This window comes from Musa acuminata, chromosome BXJ2-11, assembly GCF_036884655.1.
Source record: "Musa acuminata AAA Group cultivar baxijiao chromosome BXJ2-11, Cavendish_Baxijiao_AAA, whole genome shotgun sequence".
NCBI classification, from domain to species: domain Eukaryota; kingdom Viridiplantae; phylum Streptophyta; class Magnoliopsida; order Zingiberales; family Musaceae; genus Musa; species Musa acuminata.
Window position 1 is genome coordinate 19,132,154 of NC_088348.1, and position 18,880 is coordinate 19,151,033.

General features: G+C 39.8%; 1 long non-coding RNA gene across 1 annotated transcript; it reads left to right on the top strand.

Moving 5' to 3' along the window:
- Positions 1-4,082: 4,082 nt before the first annotated feature.
- On the top strand, positions 4,083-13,879 carry LOC135626223 (uncharacterized). The gene is made up of 3 exons (XR_010492297.1): positions 4,083-5,827; positions 7,883-11,639; positions 13,644-13,879. It is a non-coding gene; the product is annotated as an uncharacterized LOC135626223 (long non-coding RNA).
- The last annotated feature ends 5,001 nt before the right edge of the window (positions 13,880-18,880 follow it).

Here is an 18,880-nt window from a genome sequence, read left to right on the forward strand (position 1 = left end):
GGTTAGGGGCCAACTGGGCCCAAAATTAGACTTGGTTTGGGCTAAATTTGAAGTCCAACTAGTGAACCGAAGGGTCTGGCAGTGGCACCGCCAGACTGGGCGGTTGCACCGCTTGGCTGGGCGGTGGCACTGCCAGCCACTGTCAGTGTCAGAAACTGACAGGCGGTGGCACCGCCACTGACAAGCGGTGGCACCGCCAGCATCGGGAACCAAAGAGAATTCAAATTTTGGAGCCCAAATTTGAATCCTCTTGAGGCCTATAAATACCCCTCAAATCTCAGCTGAGATTACAACTTGTTAAGAAGCAATTGATTGAGAGAAAGGTCTTAGAAAAGTCTTAGCTAGTCTTGTTTTCAATTTGCTAGTGTTCACCTCCTTCTTTCTTGCTGAAAATCTGTAAGAGAGTGAACCGCTTGTAAAAAGTTGTAAGAGGGGTATTTACCCTTCCCCTTCAAGAGATTTGCTAGTGGAAGGTGGGAGCCTCATCGAAGAGGGGCCTCGCAAGTGGATGTAGGTCATTTGACCGAACCACTTTAAAATCGGCGTAATCTTTGGTTTGCATTTCGTTACTGCTATTTACATTACTGTAAACCTTCTTACTTGCTTTATTTCCTCATTACCTTTGCTGCACAACTTTGTGAATACACTTTCAAGTTAAGCACTTCCGAGTTCGATTTTTATCGTATGAAAGATTTGTCAAAACCGACGTTTTAATCCGCTACACTAATTCACCCCCCCCTCTTAGTGCCGCTCCGATCCTAACAATTGGTATCAGAGCTAGGCTCACTCTCATATTTGGTTTAATACCCAAGAGAGATGGCTTACTCCGGCATGCATGAGGGTCATTCTATCACACGTCCACCCTTGTTTAATTGGTCGGATTATACTTATTGGAAGACTCGTATGAGGATCTTCCTCATTTCCATGGATTTCGAGTTTTGGACTATTGTTGAAAACGGATTTCAAAAATCTTCTCTTCCGATGAGCGAATGGAATGAATCGGAGAAGAAGGTTTTTGCTTTAAACGCAAAGGCTATGAATGCCTTATTTTGTGCACTAGACAAAAATGAATTTAATCGTGTTTCAATTTGTGATTCGGCTTTTGATATTTGGAGTACTCTTGAGGTCACTCATGAAGGCACTAGCCGAGTGAAAGAGTCCAAAATCAACATCCTTGTGCACTCTTACGAACTTTTCCGAATGAAACCAAGTGAGTCCATCGGAGACATGTACACCAGGTTCACGGATGTCATCAATGGACTCAAAGCTCTTGGTAAAGATTTTACTAACTTTGAACTAGTAACTAAAATCTTAAGATCCCTCCCTAAAAGTTGGGATCCAAAAGTTACGGCAATTCAAGAGGCCAAAGACCTTAAAACATTCCCTCTTGAAGAACTTATTGGGTCTCTAATGACCTATGAAATGACATGTCAAGCTCATGACGAGCTCGAGAATCCCCTTCCAAAGAACAGGAAGGATATGATACTCACATCACAAGAAGACCACTTGAAAGGAACATCAAGTGATGAGGACAGTGATAATGACATTGCACTTTTGACTCAAAAATTTAAAAAAAATTTAAGAAAGAATAAATTTAAAAATAATACAAAAAATAAGTTCGAACACAAGAAGGACCAAGTGATTTGCTATGAATATAAAAAACCGGGACACTATAAGAACGATTGTCCTCAAGCCAAAAAGAGAACATCAAAGAAGAAGGCACTCAAGGCAATGTGGGATGATTCAAGTGCGTCCGAAGAAGAGGAGTCCAACACCGAGCAAGTTGCTCATTACGCCCTAATGGCCATCGGAGAAGAGGTAACAGATTTAATTGATGTAGATTTACCTTATCATGAATTATTAAATGCTTTCCATGAGTTATTTGATGAATGTAAGACAATTAGTAGAAAATACAAATTGCTAAAAAAGGAGCATGATAGTCTCACTTGTGATATCGATAAATTAAAAACTGAATATCATGATAGTTTAGCTCCATGTATAAAATGCCATGATCTAGAATCTCTCAAGGAGAACTTACTACTTAAGGACACCTTGAAGAAATTCGAGGTTGGTAGCAAATCTTTGAACATGATCCTTACAAATAAGGGTCACGTTCCTAAAAGAAGTGGAATCGGATTTGTGAGAAGTCTTCACCAAAATCCAACCACCTTCATTAAAGGCCCCGTCTTACATGTTCGGCACTAAAGCAATTGCAACTTTTGTTACAAATATGGACATAAAACTTATAAATGTCCATTCAAGAAAATTAGTCCGAACAAACTAATTTGGGTTCCTAAAGGAACCATGATCAATTCTATGCAATATGATGAACAAGTTAAATAAGTTTTTAAGGCACCCAAAAGAAAATGGGTACCTAAAAATAATCCCTTCTTGTAGAAACATACACCATCACAAGCTAGGAGCAAGAGATGGTATCTAGATAGTGGATGCTCAAGACATATGACTAGAGATCCATCTCATTTCTCTATGCTCACTAGCAAAGAAGAAGGGTACGTCACTTTCGGAGACAACAACCAAGGCAAAATCATTGGCAAGGGAACCATAGGTAACAAATTAAAATTTTCTATTGATGATGTCTTACTAGTTGATGGATTGAAACATAATCTCTTGAGTGTTAGTCAATTATGCGATAAAGGTTATATCGTTAGATTTGAATCAAATGTGTATTATTGAAAAACCAAACCATAACATAACTATGATTGCATTAAAACAAAATAATGTCTACACCATCAACCTTGATGAACTAAGTAATGAAATGTGCTTCTCCGCTTTAAATGATGATGCTTGGCTTTGGCATAGGAGACTAGGCCATGCAAGCATGAAACTAATATCTAAGATCTCATCTAGAGAATTAGTGCGAGGAATTCCAAATATAAAGTTTATTAAGGACAAAGTATGCGATGCATGTCAACTAGGTAAACAAATAAAAACTAGTTTCAAACCAAAAACTCAAATTAGCACCACTAGACCATTACAATTGATTCATTTGGACTTATTTGGACCAATTGACACGACAAGTCTAGGGGGAAGCAAATATGCGTTTGTAATTGTGGATGACTATACTAGATACACTTTGACCTATTTTCTTAGCTCACAAAAGTGATTGTTTCAAGTGTTTCTCTAAATTTTGTAAACTCACTCAAAACGAAAAAGGTTTCATGGTTTTATCAATTCAGAGTGATCACGGTGGCGAATTTCAAAACCGTGACTTTCAAAATTTTTATGAAGTTAATGGATACAATCACAACTTCTCCACTCCGAGGAATCCCCAACAAAATGGAGTAGTTGAAAGAAAAAATAGAAACCTACAAGAAATGGCAAGAACAATGTTAAATGAACATAGTTTACCTAAGTATTTTTAGGCCGAAGCCGTAAATACGGCTTGCTACATCATGAATAGAGGACAATAAGACCATCCTTATCAAAAACTCCCTATGAATTATGGAATAACAAAAAACCAAATATTTCCTATTTTAAAGTTTTCGGTTGTAAATGCTTTATTTTGAATGAAAAGGATGCCTTAGGAAAATTTGATGCTAAATCCGATGAAGGCATCTTTCTTGGTTACTCTTTCGTTTCTAAGGCTTTTTGGGTTTTTAACAAAAGAACCTTAGTAATAGAAGATTCTATTCATGTAGTCTTTAATGAAATTTCTAATTTAAAGAAAATTGACTTTGATGATGATCTTGGTTTTGATAATTTGAATTTAAATGAACCCCCTCCTCAAAATAGCAACTTGGATGCACTTTCTTCCGAAATTTCCTTACCCAAGGAATGGAAGTATATAGATGCTCATCCAAAGGAGCTAATTATAGGAGATACATCAAAAGGGGTTCAAACTCGTTCCTCTTTCAAGAATTTTTGTGCTAACGCCGCCTTTCTTTCTCAAATCGAACCTAAATGCATTGATGATGCCATAAAAGATGATTTTTGGGTTATTGTAATGCAAGAGGAATTGAATCAATTTGAGAGGAATAAGGTATGGAAGCTTGTTCCTAGACCTAGTGACCATTTAGTCATTGGTACTAAATGGGTCTTTAGAAACAAGCAAGATGAAAATGGTATCGTTGTAATATCCCCCACTTTTAAAAATGTATTAATAAGGATTTATATGTAAATTGGGGGACCTATATGTAAATATAGAAATTACAAGGACTAAACTGCTAAGTTGCAAAAAGAAAAAAAAAAGAAAAGGAAAAACCGAAAATTCGGTATTATCCCACCGCCTCCCACGCACTCTGTTTCTTTCCAGAAACAGAGAGAGCGGTGGGGCGTGAGGAGAAGAAGGAGAGTGGTTGAAGAAAAGAAGAAGAAGAGGGAAAAGAAGAGAGGAGGAAGAAGAGAGGAAGAAGAGGGAGAAGAGAAGAAGATGAAGAAGAAGAAGAAGAAGAAGAAGAGAGGATGATAGCTGCGGCAAGGCTGCAGCGAGGAGGTGTGTGGGGTTGGGGAGGAAAAGGGAAGAGGAGAAGAAAAGAAGGAGAAGAAGAGGGAAAAGAGAGGGAAGAGGGAGAGGAGCGAGAGGTGGCAGCAGCTAGGGCTGCAGCACCTCTGTTTCCTGCAGGTGGAAACAGAGGAGAGGTGGGGCGTTCGAAGAGGAGAAGAAGAAGAAGAAGGAAGAGAAGAGGAAGAGGAAGCAGGAGAAGAGGTTGTGATACCTCTGTTTCCTGCAGAGGAAATAGAGGAGAGGGTGTGTGTGACGTCGGGGAGAAGAAGGGGAGGAAGGAGAAGAAGAGAAGAAGAAGAAAGGAAGGAGAGGAAGAAGAGAAGGGAAAGGAGGAGCTGCGGCTGCGGCGGTGGCAGTTGCAGCTGGAAGAGAAGGAGAGGAAGAGATGGTGAGGAAGAAGAGAAGAAGTAGAAGCGGGTGAAGAGGCGGCACCTCTGTTTCCTGCAGGAGGAAACAGAGGAAAGGAGGTGCTGTTCGTCGGGGAGAAGAAGGGGGCTGCAGCTGCGGCGATGGCAGCTGCAGCTGGAAGAGAAGAAGAAGAGGAAGATGAGCAGGGGAGGAGGGAGAGGTTGCGGCCGTGGCTGCGGCCGCGACTGCAGCAGTTGCAGCGGGGAGAGAAGAAGAAGAATGGAAGGAGAAGGAAGAGGAGAAGGGAAAGAAGTAGCTGCGGCTGCGGTTGTGGCAGCTGCAGCTGTGGCAGGGAAAGAGGAAGAGAAAAAGGAAAGGAAGAAGAAGAGAAAGGGAAGGAGAGGAAGAAGAGAGGAAGAGGAGAAGGGGCTGCGGCTGCGGCGATGGCAGCTGCAGCTGTGGCTGGGAAAGAAGAGAAGGAAAGGAAGAAGAAGAGAAAGGGAAGGAGAGGAAGAAGAGAGGAAGAGGAGAAGGGGTGGCAGCTGCGGCAGTGGCAGCTGCAGCTGGAAGAGGAGGAGGAAATAGAGCAGGGGAGGAAGAAGAGGCTGCGAGTGTGGTGGCTGCGGCCATGGCTGCGACTCCGGCTGCGGCTGCGACGTTGGCTGCGGCAGCGGTGGTGGCTGCAGTAGCTGCAGTAGCTACTTTTGGGAAAGAGAAAGAGTAGGAACGAGAGAAGGGAAGAAGGAAATAGTGCAGTGGAAGGGGGCTGCGGTTGTGACCGCAGTTGCGATTGTGGCAGCGGCGGCGGCTGTGGCAGCTGCGTTTGGGAAAGAAAAAGAAGGAATGAGAGTAAGAGAGAGCAGGTGACTGTGCCTCGATGTTCGACACGTGGTGTAGTTGCGAAGAAAGGAAGAAAACGGGAGCACAAAACGAAACAGAGAGAGGACACGGAGGAAAAGTAGAAGGATTTGGGCTGGCACCTTCTTTGGATCTTCGGATCGAAATCTTTGAAAGGCAAGTTTCCCACTTGTTTCGATCCTTTCTATTGCAAGTTCCCTGATCGTTTCTCCTATAATTGCTCTAACTTTTCTTATTGCAAGTTTCCCGATCGTTCCGCCTGTAATTGTTCTAATCTTTCCTATTGCAAGTATCCTGATCGTTCCTCACTGCAATTTTATCTCTACATTTGCTTTGAATATGAGGAACTTTGAATTGTTCTAGCCTTGCATTTGATATATCTCCTGTTTAGACGTAACGATTCGAATCTGTGCAACTTCTGATATTCTGACCTTTTGATACCGAGCTGCCTATAAGTCTTTGTTGGAAACTCTGATTTGTTCAAAACTGATTTCATTGGAAAATAGACTCGTAGACCTTTCTTTGATATATGGATTGAAAGATTTGGAATCCAAACACCTGTCCAGCTATCTGTTGAATCTGACATTAGGAATTCTGCCAACAGAGATTTTGTTCTACGACACTTGCTTACCAAATTATTTGTAACTCTCTCTGTTGGACAGTTCAATTCATATGAAGCATGTCTTATCTGAAAGTATTATCCAATGATTATTTCTGAGTAAATTGGAGCACGTTTGATAGTTTGAATCATTTGTTCAATGTGCCTTCTGTATTCTGCCAGAAATCGAGCTTTGGTCGATTTCTCATATTCTGGTTTCATTCCTTTGGAAATTGATATCCTTTAGCTTTCTTATTCAATTGAGCTTTATATTACTGCTTTGAATTCTTGTATGTTCTTGTCCTTAAAGTTATTGCATTCTTGAAAACTGTTGTGTAACGTTTATGCTATATCGTATTGACTCATATAGGCACATGTATATCCTATTGTTTCGCATTTGCTTTCGATATGTGCCTATTCCAGTTTCATTCCTTTGGACATTGAATTCATCAAATCTTCTTATTAAATTGAGTTATATGTGATTGCTTGGATTCCATATGTGCCCTTGCTTTCAATTCCTTTCAAATCTGAATATGCTTGTGAAATATTATTGCTTACTTCGGATTGACTCGTAAAGGCACATGTACGCTTCGTTGTTCCGCGTGTGCTTCCGACATATGCTACTTGTTGTTGAAATTGCCCTTTTGTACTCTGGTGTGTGGGATTGTCTGGACCTTTGCCAGAAATGGTAAAGGGTATGCGCTGATTTGCCCGCTTTGTGGGGTCCCGCTTTGTGGGATATTCTGGTATGCGCTTATTTGCCCGCTTTGTGGGGTCCCGCTTTGTGGGATATTGCTTAGAGCCTGCGATGCTCTGCCGGCCCCCTTTGACTTCACCTAGACGTGGGTGGATGGAGCTCCCAGATGTGGGAGACTTTTGTCAGGTGGTCATTCAGAAATGGATGAATCACATTCTGACTGAGATCCCACTACACCCTCTATGTGTTTGATATGACATCCAGAGTTTTGGTGAGTTTGTTTCTGTTCATACTCTGGATAAGATTGATATGATTGCAACGTCAAGGACGACGTTTGAGCTCTTGTACGATATGTGTACTGATATGCTCTGAAAGGCTTCATTCCCTGATGATTTTGTTTCGAAATGTTCCATATGTCGTTGATATGCTTCGGAACATTTTATATGCCATTGATAAGCTTGATATGTTTCCTTTGCTTCTGATATGCTCCAATTACTCTGTGCTCCATTTGCTATGAACTGATATGTTCCGAAATGTCCTATCTGCCATTGATATGCTCCAATTACTCTGTGCTCCATTTGCTATGAACTGATATGTTCCGAAATGTCCTATCTGCCATTGATATGCTCCAATTACTCTGTGCTCCATTTGCTATGAACTGATATGTTCTGAAATGTCCTATCTGCCATTGATATGCTTCAATTACTCTATGCTCCATTCGTTATGGATCAAATATGTTATGAATGACATGATACGTATGATTTGGTATCTATTGAGATGGTATCCTTGAGAATTCTTGTATTCTGCCTTACATTATGATACCTTACTCGTTTGAATCCGTTCCTTTTGTTCTGAATATGCTTTGTCACTTGCTGAGCCGTTTTTGGCTCACTCCGTTGTTATATAAATCTTTCAGGTCAGCTTGTTACTCTTCGAGATGTTTGATTTGGGCTGAGGCAGTGGATAGCTATTCAGAATGATGGGCAAGTCTGGTTGGTTATTACGATATTGTTGTATAAGTATGTTTTGTATGTAATGAAATGTTGTCGATGAACCGAAATGGATATACTGTGTCAAAGTGTTAGGAGATATCTCTTATTTGGAATTTCTGAATGTTAAGCCTAATTTATAATGATATGAACTTGTGGTGAATAGTTGGAGTTCTGATTGTATAAATTATTTAGCTTGTGGATTTATAAATATTGTTCATGTTTGTCAAGTTGGCTTGGGTTGCCATAAATGTGAATTATTGAGTGATGTGATATATGATTATAAACTGCACAGGTTTTATGGATGTGAATATGAATAGAATGTTTTTCAGTGTCCTCAAACGTTAGTTTGGATCCTGGATTGGTCTGTGATGAAAAATTTTAAAAATCATGGATATTTTGAGGGGCGTGACAGAGGTGGTATCAGAGCATTGTTTGAGGATTACTGAAATATTTGATATGTTGACGTGCAAAATATATTGAGGTCTAATGAACTATAGTGATTGGTGGAAATTTTCTTTGATGTATTTTAGGAATCTGGGATGATGAGGATATTTGGTCCTCCTATTTCATTGTTTCTTATTAATTAAGGGGAATGAAAGGATTGATTGGGGATATTGAATCAGAGTGGCGCAGCGGAAGCATGGTGGACCTAATTTCATTGGTGGTAGAAAAATGAATGATGCAAACAGAGAAGATATTTGATGTACAAAATTGTTTTGATGATCAAAAGATTTCTTTTGCCACGTTATATTAGAAGTAAAGACTTATTATTGACGGCAACAATGAAAAGAATTTTTGAAGATCAATGGCAAGAATGACAAGAACAAGTTTACCAATAAAAATATGATTGGAAATGAATCAGTAAGTAACAACAAGAGAGTCAAGACATTTTGATTTGAAATGGGAAGTCACCACAAAAGACTCAATCAGGTGTGAATTGCAAGTTAAATTATAAAACAAGTTTATGTTTGTGCGTGACTAGAGCCTATTTTGCTTATGGAAAGTTTGATCATAAAATAAAAGTTTGCCCTTTGAACAAGAAGAAAGAGTCACTGCCTCCTAAATCATCAGCCCATGTCAGAGTGTATGCTATCACTGAATATGATTCTAAGACTTCTGAATTAGTGGTCGAAGGTATTATGTATGTTTATGAAAGAATGCAAATATTTGTTTGAACATGGGTTCTATCTACGATTTGATTCGTAACATATTGCCTATCACTTGGGTATTCAACCTAGACCACTGTATTATGTGATATATGTAAGTACAATCATTGGAGATTCTTTGATAATGAACTTGAATCTGGTCCTCTTGTCTGATTTTTGTTGGAGAACTTGAACTTTTGCTGATTTAGTTCTCCTAGAGATTTGGAGTTATGATATTATACTTGGTATACATTGGCTATCTTCTTATCATACCTGTATGGATTGGTATATAACAAATGATCACTTTTTGCATATTTGATCAGCCGATCTTTTATTTTGAGAGTATTGGACATTATTTATCTCCTTGCCTAATGTATCCCAGGATGACTTGTTTGGATTACCTCCAAATGTGATTTTGCTTTTGATTTGGTCGTTGGGACAATCCTAAAATCTAAGCCTCTCTACAGAAAGATATCATTTGAGTAAGTGGAATTAGAAAAGCAACTACAAGGATTATTAAATGAGGATTTTATTTGGCTTAATATTTCATCATGGGGTGCTCCGGTGTTAGTTAAAAGATGGATGGAACATTGAGGCTTTGTATTGATTATAGATAGTTGAATTAGGTGACCATCAAAAAACGAGTATTTTCTAAAGTGACCACTTGTTTGATTAACTGTAGGGTGCACAGGTATTTTAAAAGATTGTTTGAAGGTCGGGTTACCATCTATTGAGGATCAAGGAGGAGAATATTTCGGTCACTCTTGGAAAATTGTGTAATTGTATTGAATTGATGAAATTATTTAAGAGTAGGAGGAGGAAATAAAGAAATCATAATCCTCATCTTTTCATCGATTGAGCTATGACCAATTTAGAGGACTAAATTTTCTTTTAAGGGGGGGAGAGTGTAAAATCCCCCACTTTTAAAAATGTATTAATAAGGATTTATATGTAAATTGGGGGACCTATATGTAAATATAGAAATTACAAGGACTAAACTGCTAAGTTGCAAAAAGAAAAAAAAAAGAAAAGGAAAAACCGAAAATTCGGTATTATCCCACCGCCTCCCACGCACTCTGTTTCTTTCCAGAAATAGAGAGAGCGGTGGGGCGTGAGGAGAAGAAGGAGAGTGGTTGAAGAAAAGAAGAAGAAGAGGGAAAAGAAGAGAGGAGGAAGAAGAGAGGAAGAAGAGAGGAAGAAGAGGGAGAAGAGAAGAAGATGAAGAAGAAGAAGAAGAAGAAGAGAGGATGATAGCTGCGGCAAGGCTGCAGCGAGGAGGTGTGTGGGGTTGGGGAGGAAAAGGGAAGAGGAGAAGAAAAGAAGGAGAAGAAGAGGGAAAAGAGAGGGAAGAGGGAGAGGAGCGAGAGGCGGCAGCAGCTAGGGCTGCAGCACCTCTGTTTCCTGCAGGTGGAAACAGAGGAGAGGTGGGGCGTTCGAAGAGGAGAAGAAGAAGAAGAAGGAAGAGAAGAGGAAGAGGAAGCAGGAGAAGAGGTTGTGATACCTCTGTTTCCTGCAGAGGAAACAGAGGAGAGGGTGTGTGTGACGTCGGGGAGAAGAAGGGGAGGAAGGAGAAGAAGAGAAGAAGAAGAAAGGAAGGAGAGGAAGAAGAGAAGGGAAAGGAGGAGCTGCGGCTGCGGCGGTGGCAGCTGCAGCTGGAAGAGAAGGAGAGGAAGAGATGGTGAGGAAGAAGAGAAGAAGTAGAAGCGGGTGAAGAGGCGGCACCTCTGTTTCCTGCAGGAGGAAACAGAGGAAAGGAGGTGCTGTTCGTCGGGGAGAAGAAGGGGGCTGCAGCTGCGGCGATGGCAGCTGCAGCTGGAAGAGAAGAAGAAGAGGAAGATGAGCAGGGGAGGAGGGAGAGGTTGCGGCCATGGCTGCGGCCGGGACTGCAGCAGTTGCAGCGGGGAGAGAAGAAGAAGAAAGGAAGGAGAAGGAAGAGGAGAAGGGAAAGAAGTAGCTGCGGCTGCGGTTGTGGCAGCTGCAGCTGTGGCAGGGAAAGAGGAAGAGAAAAAGGAAAGGAAGAAGAAGAGAAAGGGAAGGAGAGGAAGAAGAGAGGAAGAGGAGAAGGGGTGGCAGCTGCGGCAGTGGCAGCTGTAGCTGGAAGAGGAGGAGGAAATAGAGCAGGGGAGGAAAAAGAGGCTGCGAGTGTGGTGGCTACGGCCGTGGCTGCGACTCCGGCTGCGGCTGCGACGTTGGCTGCGGCAGCGGTGGTGGCTGCAGTAGCTGCTTTTGGGAAAGAGAAAGAGTAGGAACGAGAGAAGGGAAGAAGGAAATAGTGTAGTGGATGGGGGCTGCGGTTGTGACCACAGTTGCGATTGTGGCAGCGGCGGCGGCTGTGGCAGCTGCGTTTGGGAAAGAAAAAGAAGGAATGAGAGTAAGAGAGAGCAGGTGACTGTGCCTCGATGTTCGACACGTGGTGTAGTTGCGAAGAAAGGAAGAAAACGGGAGCACAAAACGAAACAGAGAGAGGACACGGAGGAAAAGTAGAAGGATTTGGGCTGGCACCTTCTTTGGATCTTCGGATCGAAATCTTTGAAAGGCAAGTTTCCCACTTGTTTCGATCCTTTCTATTGCAAGTTCCCTGATCGTTTCTCCTATAATTGCTCTAACTTTTCTTATTGCAAGTTTCCCGATCGTTCCGCCTGTAATTGTTCTAATCTTTCCTATTGCAAGTATCCTGATCGTTCCTCACTGCAATTTTATCTCTACATTTGCTTTGAATATGAGGAACTTTGAATTGTTCTAGCCTTGCATTTGATATATCTCCTGTTTAGACGTAACGATTCGAATCTGTGCAACTTCTGATATTCTGACCTTTTGATACCGAGCTGCCTATAAGTCTTTGTTGGAAACTCTGATTTGTTCAAAACTGATTTCATTGGAAAATAGACTCGTAGACCTTTCTTTGATATATGGATTGAAAGATTTGGATTCCAAACACCTGTCCAGCTATCTGTTGAATCTGACATTAGGAATTCTGCCAACAGAGATTTTGTTCTACGACACTTGCTTACCAAATTATTTGTAACTCTCTCTGTTGGACAGTTCAATTCATATGAAGCATGTCTTATCTGAAAGTATTATCCAATGATTATTTCTGAGTAAATTGGAGCACGTTTGATAGTTTGAATCATTTGTTCAATGTGCCTTCTGTATTCTGCCAGAAATCGAGCTTTGGTCGATTTCTCATATTCTGGTTTCATTCCTTTGGAAATTGATATCCTTTAGCTTTCTTATTCAATTGAGCTTTATATTACTGCTTTGAATTCTTGTATGTTCTTGTCCTTAAAGTTATTGCATTCTTGAAAACTGTTGTGTAACGTTTATGCTATATCGTATTGACTCATATAGGCACATGTATATCCTATTGTTTCGCATTTGCTTTCGATATGTGCCTATTCCAGTTTCATTCCTTTGGACATTGAATTCATCAAATCTTCTTATTGAATTGAGTTATATGTGATTGCTTGGATTCCATATGTGCCCTTGCTTTCAATTCCTTTCAAATCTGAATATGCTTGTGAAATATTATTGCTTACTTCGGATTGACTCGTAAAGGCACATGTACGCTTCGTTGTTCCGCGTGTGCTTCCGACATATGCTACTTGTTGTTGAAATTGCCCTTTTGTACTCTGGTGTGTGGGATTGTCTGGACCTTTGCCAGAAATGGTAAAGGGTATGCGCTGATTTGCCCGCTTTGTGGGGTCCCGCTTTGTGGGGTCCCGCTTAGAGCCTGCGATGCTCTGCCGGCCCCCTTTGACTTCACCTAGACGTGGGTGGATGGAGCTCCCAGACGTGGGAGACTTTTGTCAGGTGGTCATTCAGAAATGGATGAATCACATTCTGACTGAGATCCCACTACACCCTCTATGTGTTTGATATGACATCCAGAGTTTTGGTGAGTTTGTTTCTGTTCATACTCTGGATAAGATTGATATGATTGCAACGTCAAGGACGACGTTTGAGCTCTTGTACGATATGTGTACCGATATGCTCTAAAAGGCTTCATTCCCTGATGATTTTGTTTCGAAATGTTCCATATGTCGTTGATATGCTTCGGAACATTTTATATGCCATTGATAAGCTTGATATGTTTCCTTTGCTTCTGATATGCTCCAATTACTCTGTGCTCCATTTGCTATGAACTGATATGTTCCGAAATGTCCTATCTGCCATTGATATGCTCCAATTACTCTGTGCTCCATTTGCTATGAACTGATATGTTCCGAAATGTCCTATCTGCCATTGATATGCTCCAATTACTCTGTGCTCCATTTGCTATGAACTGATATGTTCTGAAATGTCCTATCTGCCATTGATATGCTTCAATTACTCTATGCTCCATTCGTTATGGATCAAATATGTTATGAATGACATGATACGTATGATTTGGTATCTATTGAGATGGTATCCTTGAGAATTCTTGTATTCTGCCTTACATTATGATACCTTACTCGGTTGAATCCGTTCCTTTTGTTCTGAATATGCTTTGTCACTTGCTGAGCCGTTTTTGGCTCACTCCGTTGTTATATAAATCTTTCAGGTCAGCTTGTTACTCTTCGAGATGTTTGATTTGGGCTGAGGCAGTGGATAGCTATTCAGAATGATGGGCAAGTCTGGTTGGTTATTACGATATTGTTGTATAAGTATGTTTTGTATGTAATGAAATGTTGTCGATGAACCGAAATGGATATACTGTGTCAAAGTGTTAGGAGATATCTCTTATTTGGAATTTCTGAATGTTAAGCCTAATTTATAATGATATGAACTTGTGGTGAATAGTTGGAGTTCTGATTGTATAAATTATTTAGCTTGTGGATTTATAAATATTGTTCATGTTTGTCAAGTTGGCTTGGGTTGCCATAAATGTGAATTATTGAGTGATGTGATATATGATTATAAACTGCACAGGTTTTATGGATGTGAATATGAATAGAATGTTTTTCAGTGTCCTCAAACGTTAGTTTGGATCCTGGATTGGTCTGTGATGAAAAATTTTAAAAATCATGGATATTTTGAGGGGCGTGACAATCGTGGTTAGAAACAAGGCTAGATTAGTGGCCAAAGGTTTCAACCAAGAAGAAGGTATCGATTATGAAGAAACCTTCACTCCCGTGGCTCAATTAGAAGCCATAAGGATGCTCCTTGCCTATGCTAGTAGTAATAATTTTAAACTATTTCAAATGGATGTCAAAAGTGCTTTCTTGAATGGTTTTATTTCCGAAGAAGTATATGTCGAATAACCTCGCGGATTTGAAAATTCTCTTTTTCCTAACCATGTATTCAAATTGACTAAGGCTCTCTATGGCTTGAAACAAGCTCCTAGAGCTTGGTATGAAAGGCTTAGTTCCTTTCTTATTTTAAATAATTTTAACAAAGGCAAGGTTGATACTACATTGTTTATCAAATATTTTGAAAATAATTTTCTTATTGTGCAAATTTATGTTGACGATATTATTTTTGGCTCTTCGGATGAATCACTATGTGAATCATTTGCCAAATGTATGAGTAATGAATTTGAAATGAGTTTAATGGGTGAATTAACTTTCTTTTTGGGATTACAAATCAAACAACTTAGTGATGGTATATTTCTTAACCAATCTAAATATACATTAGAATTGTTAAAACGATTTAACATGGATAATTCAAAAGCAATAAACACCCCTATGAGTTACTTCGACTAAGTTAGATATGGATGAAAATAGTAAAAATTTCGATCAAAAAACATATAGGGGAATGATAGGTAGTCTACTCTACCTCACCGCGACTAGACCGGATATTATGTTTAGTGTAGGACTTTGCACTAGGTTTCAATCAAATCCTAAATTATCTCATCTTAAAAGTGTTAAAAGAATATTTAGGTATCTTAAAGGAACTCCAAATCTAGGATTGTGGTATCCAAAATCTGAAAAATTTAATTTAATAGCTTATGCAGATGTCGATTTTGGCGGATGCAGGATAGATAGAAAAAGTACATCCGGAACATGCCAATTTTTAGGACATGCACTTGTTTCTTGGACTTCCAAGAAACAAAATTCAGTTGCACTATCTACGGTGGAAGCCGAATACATTGCTGCAAGTGCATGCTGTGCACAAGTTGTTTGGATGAAAAATACATTAGAAGACTATGGAATTTACTTCAAAAATGTTCCCATAAAATGTGATAATACTAGTGCCATATGTCTTACCAAAAATCCAATTCAGAACTCTAGAACTAAGCATATCGATATTAGGCATCATTTCATACGCGATCATGTCCTTAACAATAATGTTGTTTTAGAATTTATTGACACAAAGCATCAATTGGCAGATATTTTTACAAAAGCCTTAAATGAGACCAATTTGAATTCATTAGAAAGGAACTAGGCATGTTAAATTGTCCTGAAAATAAGCTTGTTTGAATATATTTTTCGAAAAATGTCTCATCCTTTTTCGTTCTTCTATGGATTTGACTTCATCATTCTCCTTCGATTCAAGATGATATACTGAAGTACGACTCATTATCTTAACCTATCTTGAGTCAAACACCTCAAAAAAAAAAAAAAAAATCTAACGCAGCACGCCAGCGGTGGCATCGCCAGAACCGGCGGTAGCACCGCTTGAGCGCTCGGGCGCCAAGCGGTGGCACCGCCCAAGACACCCTATAAATCCTAAATGGTTAGGGCCGGCGGTGACACCGCCCCCAACCCATGGAAGCCTTGCTCCAACTCTCCCAAACTCTCTCAATCCCTCATTCTAACCTCTACAAACCTTGGAGAGGGATTCTTGTTGGTCCAAGCTCTCCATCATCAAGAAACACTCCATAAGGTAAAATCTTCCCTTCCCTTTCTTCTTGTTTTACCTACTCATTACAATTTCATATTTCTTTTATCATCTTGTCTAGAAAATGGCTCCTAAGAGATCAAAAGGGAAAAGGATTGAAGGAGATTCATTTGACCACGATCTTTTTAGATCCAAAGAAGAAGCCCTTAGGTTTCCAAAATTTGAAACAAGATATATCCATAAGGGTAAACACGTTGATCTCGATGAACTAGGAGACTTAGAACCCATTAGGTGGTTTGCTCATCTAGAGGCCCTACCTCTCTTACAAATAGATGAACCAATTTATCCTAGGTTAGTTAGGCTCTTTTATGCAAACATATGGGTAGATAACGATAGCCTAAGTACTTACATTTTAGGAACACAAATTAGGATTTCTGATAATACTATTTGTGAACTAATTGGAATCACTGAAAAAGATAGGGGCTGCTATTTTAGAGGAAAATGGGATGTTAATATAATAGGAGCAAGTTACACCGAAGCTGTCGAAACCATTTTTGCAAACTCGGACCTCGGAATAATACCCAAGAGTTGCGAACACTTACTACCTTTTAACTTTAAGATTCTTCATCATATCATGACAAGCATACTATTCCCTAAGCAATATCATCTTGATGAAATGAGTCTAATAGAGATAAGCACTATGTATTGGATTATGACCGGTCAACATAACTGTTTTGGATACTCAATACGGCAACACATGCAGGATATTACAGCTAAAGATATTATGTTGCCATATGGGGGGTTAATCACTATATTTCTTTGTGCCTATGACATTTGCATCCCACCCGATGAAGAAACAATTCAAAGTGATAGATATAACATCATTAATAAAAATCTACTAAAGAGACTTAGGTGCACATTTAACAATGGAATATGGGTAAGGCAACCTAGAAGGACTGATCCGATTCCTCCACCAGTAGAACAATCAGAAACACCAATTTTTAGGGGAAATGAATCTCCTCCTCCTAGTCCCTTTGGTGCAGCACCTTCAGCTCCTGTTTCATCCTCTGAAGGACTCATTATGGCAGAACTGTCTTAGATCAAATTCCAACAAGACCAACTCAAATCGTAGCAAGAACAAATTCAACTCCAGCAAATTGAAATTTTGAAGGAACTATGACAACTAAATCAAAAAATAGATGTTATGTATCAGCACTATGGATTACCTCCTAAGGATTGATGTATCTTTTTATTCTGTGTTGTTTACTCTTAATATCAAGTTCCAAGCTGGTCATCTTTTGAACGAAAACTGAATCTTCTTTTTAAATGTATTTTTAAAATTCTGGATATATGCTTCTGATGAATGCTGATTTTTCCTTTTAAGATGAATTCTGGATAAGTATTTTTGGCAAATTTGAATGATTAATCTTAATGCTGAATTCTTTCTCTAATGATTTTATGATCACAAATTACGTGTTTCAAAGTCTCGTCTCCTTTTTTGTTGATGACAAAGGGGGAGAAAAGTGATGACCTGTACCATTTTGATAGCATGACTTATATGAATTGCAAAAGCTTGTGTGATACGAATGTCTTATATACCTTGTAAAATCTTTGAGAATATCGCAAGATTGATTGATCATATTGAAAGCATGCCTCACATCTATATCATGAAATTCATGTTGAAAATCTTTATCTCCTATCATAGTAAAAATTGCCCTTATCATTCGACTTAAAAATAATTTTCATCGAAGTTTCGTAGTTACTATTGCTTAATGAAAATAACGATAAGTTCTACGGTTAGAACTTATCGGTTTATGCTTGAATTCAATGAATGGAATTCAAGTGTTTTCATCTTCTCATAATATGACATATAAATAGGGGGAGTTATGTTTAACTCTGTCATCAATTGATTGTCATCATCAAAAAGGGGGAGATTGTTGAATCTCGGATTTTGATGATAAAATCAATTGATGGGTTAATTGATCTAATCCATATCATTGAGTTAAGTGTGCAGGATTAACTATGATAACCAGAAAACATAAAGCAAGAATACTGGTGTCAAGTTCGATGGACGTTTGAGAGTCCGAAGAATCGTCGGAGATGCTGCCGGAACCAACCGAGAAGAAATCGAGAGCCTGTCGGAATTTTCGAAAGTTCGCCGAAGAGATCGTCGGAGATTCGTGGAGATCACCAAGAAGGCTTGGCTACTCATTGAAGTTATCACAAGATCGGGAGCTTGCTGGGAGTCCGTCGGAAAGCTTGCCGGAACAAGACTCGACGTTCGCGGTTGAAAACTTGCTTATGATATTTTTAGTTATGTAGTTACTTATAATTAGGATTAGGATTAAGAGATAATCCTATATCCTGGTTAGGGGCCAACTGGGCCCAAAATTAGACTTGGTTTGGGCTAAATTTGAAGCCCAACCAGTGAACCGAAGGGTCTAGCGGTGGCACCGCTAGACTGGGCGGTTGCACCGCCCAGCACCCGAGAGCTGGGCAGTGGCACCGCTTGGCTGGGAGGTGGCACTGCCAGCCACTGTCAGTGTCAGAAACTGATAGGCGGTGGCACCGCCATTGACAGGCGGTGGCACCGCCACTGACAGGCGGTGGCACCGCCAGCATCGGGAACCAAAGAGAATTCAAATTTTGGAGCCCAAATTTGAATCCTCTTGAGGCCTATAAATACCCCTTAAATCTCAGCTGAGATTACAACTTGTTGAGAAGCAATTGATTGAGAGAAAGGTCTTAGAAAAGTCTTAGCTAGTCTTGATTTCAATTTGCTAGTGTTCACCTCCTTCTTTCTTGCTGAAAATCTGTAAGAGAGTGAACCGCTTGTAAAAAGTTGTAAGAGAGGTATTTACCCTTCCCCTTCAAGAGATTTGCTAGTGGAAGGTGGGAGCCTCATCGAAGAGGGGCCTCGCAAGTGGATGTAGAACCACTTTAAAATCGGCGTAATCTCTGGTTTGCATTTCATTACTGCTATTTACATTACTACAAACCTTCTTACTTGCTTTATTT